This window comes from Castanea sativa, chromosome 6, assembly GCF_040712315.1.
Source record: "Castanea sativa cultivar Marrone di Chiusa Pesio chromosome 6, ASM4071231v1".
NCBI classification, from domain to species: domain Eukaryota; kingdom Viridiplantae; phylum Streptophyta; class Magnoliopsida; order Fagales; family Fagaceae; genus Castanea; species Castanea sativa.
Window position 1 is genome coordinate 58341097 of NC_134018.1, and position 5732 is coordinate 58346828.

The window sequence follows — 5732 nt, forward strand, 5'->3', positions numbered from 1 at the left end:
AAATTACCGTGTCAACTTTATTTTCCGCTACATATTAACTTAATTGGTGATTTATTTGTGCTACCATGTATTTTGCATGTTAATTGAATTAATTAATTAACTTAGTCAATTAATTAGTTTAATTTATCACAATAAATCAATACATTTTTTGCCTATCAATCCAATTTGTAAATTAACATTTATGCCAATTGTATCAATATGTGGGTAGTAGAATTAAATATAGAATAAGTCACCAGAAAAAGCGCCAAACTTTCTCTGTGATTGACCCGGAGATAATTTGATGAGTAGCTAGTGCTAGCTCTATCTAACTTTAAAAAAAAAAATATATCTCAGTTGTCTTGATCTTAGAAAAGCACACTAATCCGACTTCAGACACAGCTGGAAACTATTGCCAAAACCCCATAAAACCAAATAGGAATTAGTGGAGCCACAAATGACAAGATTTCTTTTTCTCTTTTCCATTTTCATCCTCTCAGTTTCATCATCCTGGTCGGATTCATTCTATGAAAAATTCATCCAATGCCTTTCCCTAAATTCCCCACCTCATATTCCAGTTTCCACAATTGTATACTCCCCAAGTAATTCTTCCTACTTATCCATCCTTGAATCCAATGTTAAGAATCTCAGATTTTCTTCCCCTACAACCTCAAAACCACTTATTATAGTCACACCCCTCATTGATTCCCATGCACAGGCCACAGTCATTTGTTGCAGACAACTTGGACAGCAAGTCAGAATTAGAAGCGGTGGCCATGACTATGAAGGCCTCTCTTATACTGCTGGTCTCCCATTTGTCCTCCTTGACCTTCAATTCCTTAGATCCATTAGCGTTGATATTGAAAATAACAGCGCTTGGGTTGAGGTTGGAGCAACCATAGGTGAGGTGTATTATAGAATTGCAGAGAAAAGTCCCATCCATGGATTTCCAGCTGGGCTTTGCCCACTATTTGGGGTCGGTGGGCACTTAAGTGGGGGCGGCTTTGGTACCATGTTAAGAAAATATGGCTTGGCTGCTGATAATATTATTGATGCTCATATTGTGGATGTTAATGGCCGAATTCTCAATAGAGCATCCATGGGAGAAGATCTCTTTTGGGCCATTAGAGGTGGTGGAGCAGCAAGTTTTGGCGTCGTTATTTCATGGAAAATCAAGCTTGTTGATGTACCACGCACGGTAACTGTGTTCAGCATTGCCAAAATCTTAGACCGAAATGCTACTAAACTTGTTCACAAGTGGCAACATATTGGGCACAAACTTGATAGAAATATTTTCATTAGAGTCGTAATTCAAGCAACGAGTACGACTGACGGAAGATTCAGGAATAACATACTACAATTGATATTTAATTCCATGTTTCTTGGGAGGGCTGATCAGCTCCTTAAGATAATGGAAAATAGCTTCCCTGAATTGGGTTTGAAGCTGAGTAACTGCACGGAAATGAGCTGGATTGAATCCGTCCTTTATTTTTCATATTACCCAGAAGGAACGAGTATTGAAGCACTGAGAGATAGGATTCCACAAGAAATAGTCTACTTCAAGGGTGCATCAGACTATGTCAAGAAACCCATACCTGAAGCCGCATGGGAACAGATATGGAAAGTGTGTTTAGAAGATGAGAACTCGGTCTTGATCATGGACCCTTATGGTGGTCGAATGAATGAGATTTCAGAATCTCAAATCCTTTTCCACATAGAAAAGGAAATTTGTATAGTATTCAGTACTTTATCCAATGGGAAGATGGAGGAGTTGGGCCATCAGAGAGGCACATGGAATGGATAAGAAGGGTGTATAAGCACATGACTCCCTACGTATCACACTCTCCAAGGACTGCTTATCTTAAATATAGGGATCTTGATTTGGGTAGGAATGGTAATGAAAACACAACCTACTCACAAGCTGCAAGATGGGGTCTCAAGTACTATAAGAATAATTTCAGGAGGTTGGCGATTGTTAAGGGTGAGGTTGATCCATACAACTTCTTTGCATTTGAACAAAGCATCCCACCTCTCACTTTGAATGAAGGGAAGAGGGCAATAGAGTGAAAAAGAACTCACATCGTTGCCGCCGTTATTACGTTTTCGGTTGTCATCCCATGTCGCCGGTAATCTATCTCTCCAACTCCTCAAGTTTTCTCAATCCACCCCTTCATACGTTTTTCCTTTTTCTTAATTATGTTTTGGCTTTTGAGTTAGGAAAAAAACTTAGGTGCTCTAGGAGCAATGCTCCCTCCTCTCATATGAGAGGTGGGCTCTACACATGGATCCCATCATGGGGCCCATCCCTCATGTGAGAGGATGGAGCATTGCTCCCAGAGCATAGAAAAATTACTCTTGAGTCAGACTATTCTTTATTTTTCTTTTCTTTTATGTGACAGTTGTGGCTCTTGTTCATCTTATGTGAAAGTGTTTTTGAAATTTTACATGTGCTTATGTTGTTTATTATTATTATTAACAGGTGTCATGGTGTCAAATCTCGTTAATGTGGTATAAAAAAGTACAAAATATTCATGCTTTTTGGGATTTGGAAAAAGCTAGATGGGGAAAATTAAATCATTTTGCAATCAAACCTGTGAGGAGTAAAATCACTCAAGTGGGCATATGGGCCATTGGACTGTAGCATGGAGGGCCGACCTACTCCAGAATTGATCTTTACGAATTGGCCCATACGCCGGGGGTCCGAGGGTGTAGCCGAGGACGAGCTTCTCCTCGGACAAACCCAAGAGAATTCAAAGCTTCATTATGAAGGTCAAAGCACAACTCTAGAAAGACTAATGGTTAAAGGGGGAAACCCTGAACCTTCTCGATACACCAGTGTTAAAGAAAATATCAAGAGCAAAGGCTGCCACCTCCGCATTAAAGACTCTGCATCTACCTTCCTGGCCGCATTAATGGGGAAGTGACCCCTGAACAGTAGGGCTGAAACTTCTAGTCACTAGCCAAAAGGCATCAACGAAGGAAGTATTTAAAGGGGGTGAAGGCCAAAGGGAGGGGGGATCGAAAAACAAAAGAAAAGAAAAGAACTGTAATCTTTAAGAAAGAAAGAGAAATAATACAGAAGTAGTCATCGGCTCACGTCCGAGGAGGTCTATTTGCCATTATTGTTTATTATTTATAAGTGTTTGTAACTTTTTAGTCTGTTATCAAGTTCCCGGTACTTCTAATCTAGATTTCAAGCCCACACTCTACAAAATTCATTGTTTAAGGCTCATTAGGCCTGAGCCCGTAATTGTCTTTGGGTCCAGGTGCAATTGTGCACTTACAAAACCAAAATACCATTTACTTTATCTTGACTTTCTTCTTAAAAAAAAAAAAAAAAACAAAAGCTTCACCTTGACTTAAGTATTGACTTTTTATTTTTGGGTTTTAACTTTTAACTTCAAAAATAATTTTTAAAACTTTTTCTTTCCTTTGGGTTCCAGTTAGCTCAATTGGTAAAGTCTCTGATAATTGAATAAGAGATTTACAAAAACAAGTTTTAAAAAATTGAAATTGAAATTAGTTTTCAGATAATAATTTTTGCATTATATGGGTTTGGCTTCCATTTCTAAGAACAGTTTTCAAAATGTTGAAAAAAAAAATTGGTGTTTAGGGGGCCATTTCGAAGACTTTATTTTGTTTTAATTTTACGAAAAGTAAAGTGTAGATTACTTTCTTTTTTTATATTGATAAAAGAATGGAGAAGAATGGAGTTCATATATATGACAATGATAAAATTTGAAGCGTGATCATGTTTTTGTGATATAGTTAGCTCCGTAATTGAAAAGATAGCCGAGTTTTGACAAATTAGTGGGGTTCACTGTTTTTAATTTATTTACAACTATATTATTAAATATAATTTTTGTATTTTGAAAACATACATGGGTAAAAGAAAATATTAAAAGGAAAAAAAAAAGACACTAATACTTGAATGAATGTTTGTATGATTTTTCTTTTTAAATATGAAAAGGTGCAATTCTACAAAATTGATATGAAGAGGTGCAATTCTACAAAATTGATAGAAATAGAGGGAAGAAAATTTAGAAGTCAGGAGGTTCACCCCTACAAAACAAATATTTAGTTCACATTCAAATTAGTATAATAAACTCAAGTAATTTTAAAAAAAAAATTATTATTAACATATGCATGTACAACTTTTTGAATACTTGATTATTCCCTTGAATATAGATGATGTTAGGGATTAAGGGGGAGAAATTTCTAATCCCACCCTCTTAAATAATAAGATTTTTTAGTAGTGATCTAGCATCCAAATTTCATTGTTGGAAGATTAACCTTTAAACTTTATTTATTAATGATAAAGAGATTAATGGTTCAATTCCAGTCTACTCAAAAAATCATTGGTATCCTACTCTAATAATAAAGAGCAATCATTAAGAGTAAATTGATACTTATTCAATATTTCAATATAACTTAAAATATGTAGAGTGTGACTAGTAACTAAAGCATAAAAAGTAATTTTACATTTCACATAATTAATGGTCTTTGTTATCTCAAACCAAATTATACCAACGAAGGATGGAATGGTTTTAGTTTGTGATTTTTGTTGTGTTTGGTGTGATGTAGTGTAGGGGAAAGAGGTGAATTGGTTTTTTATTTTTTATTTTTTCTTAAACGTAGATATGATTCAACAAAATAGAGAAAGCTACAACAATATACCCAACAGCAACATACACAGAAATAGCAACACCAAATTAACGAAAAGCAAAAGCTAGCCAGTAAGCTATGATAATTAAGAGCCACAAACACTAAGAACTGGAAAATTCCATTCTACCATAACATATACTTTTTGGTAACCCCTTGACAATTTTGTGCAAGGGAAAATATTCCTTGAAGATAGTGACTTTATCAACTGTTTTTTCTTATTTATTAAAATTTCCTTATTTCTTTCATTGTTTTTGAATTAATATAAAATTTAAGGGTTAATTTGCAATTGTAGTCTTACATTTATTAAAATTAATTTCTTTTTTAATTTTGCTGCTCATTTTTTAAGAATATTTAATCATAATTAGTATAATTTAAGACATCATGATCACAACTGGTCAAAATCAATAAGAGTACTTAGCTAACCAATTTTGAAAGTTCAACCCCATATTTATTGAAGTAAGTTTAGGTAAATTTATTAAAATGTATGAAAAAAAATTTAAGTACAATGACATAATATTGTCAAAATAAAAATGCAACACACACAAAAAAAAAAAAAAAAAGAAGCATCAATTAACAATGGCATAATATTGTCATAGTGTGGGGGGGGGGGGTTTTAGTACAATAGCATAATATTGTCAAAAATAACAAAAATAATATTGTCATAATTTTTGTTTTATAGGCTTAAGTGCTTCTGCCTATCATTCGAAACAAAATATTGGATTTAATTCTATTTCACTTGAAGTACATGTTTTCTTTTTCTTTTTTCACACCATTTGAGGAAGTACAAATCTCTTTCTCCGAACATACAGAGATGTTATGACCAACATGTTTGCAAAGCCCATAAGTCTTCCTTTGTTTTCCTAATTCTCTTCCGCCTTTTATTTATTTTTGCTTTGGATGACTTTTTTCTTTGATAGCAGAGGACAATTAATGAAACAATCTCCATCAATCACACCATTAACATTGGCTTTAAACATTTTTTCCTTGCCTACTAAATTTTCATCATCCAACACTAGCAATTCTTTTTCACTTAATGAGACTTCACAACACCAATGTGATGATAAATACAAGGGTGGAATATGGTAACAATC

The 5732-nt window shown here is 34.3% G+C and overlaps 1 pseudogene; it reads left to right on the forward strand.

The window, feature by feature from the left end:
• Positions 1–361: 361 nt before the first annotated feature.
• Positions 362–2243, forward strand: LOC142641290 (tetrahydroberberine oxidase-like; annotated as a pseudogene).
• The last annotated feature ends 3489 nt before the right edge of the window (positions 2244–5732 follow it).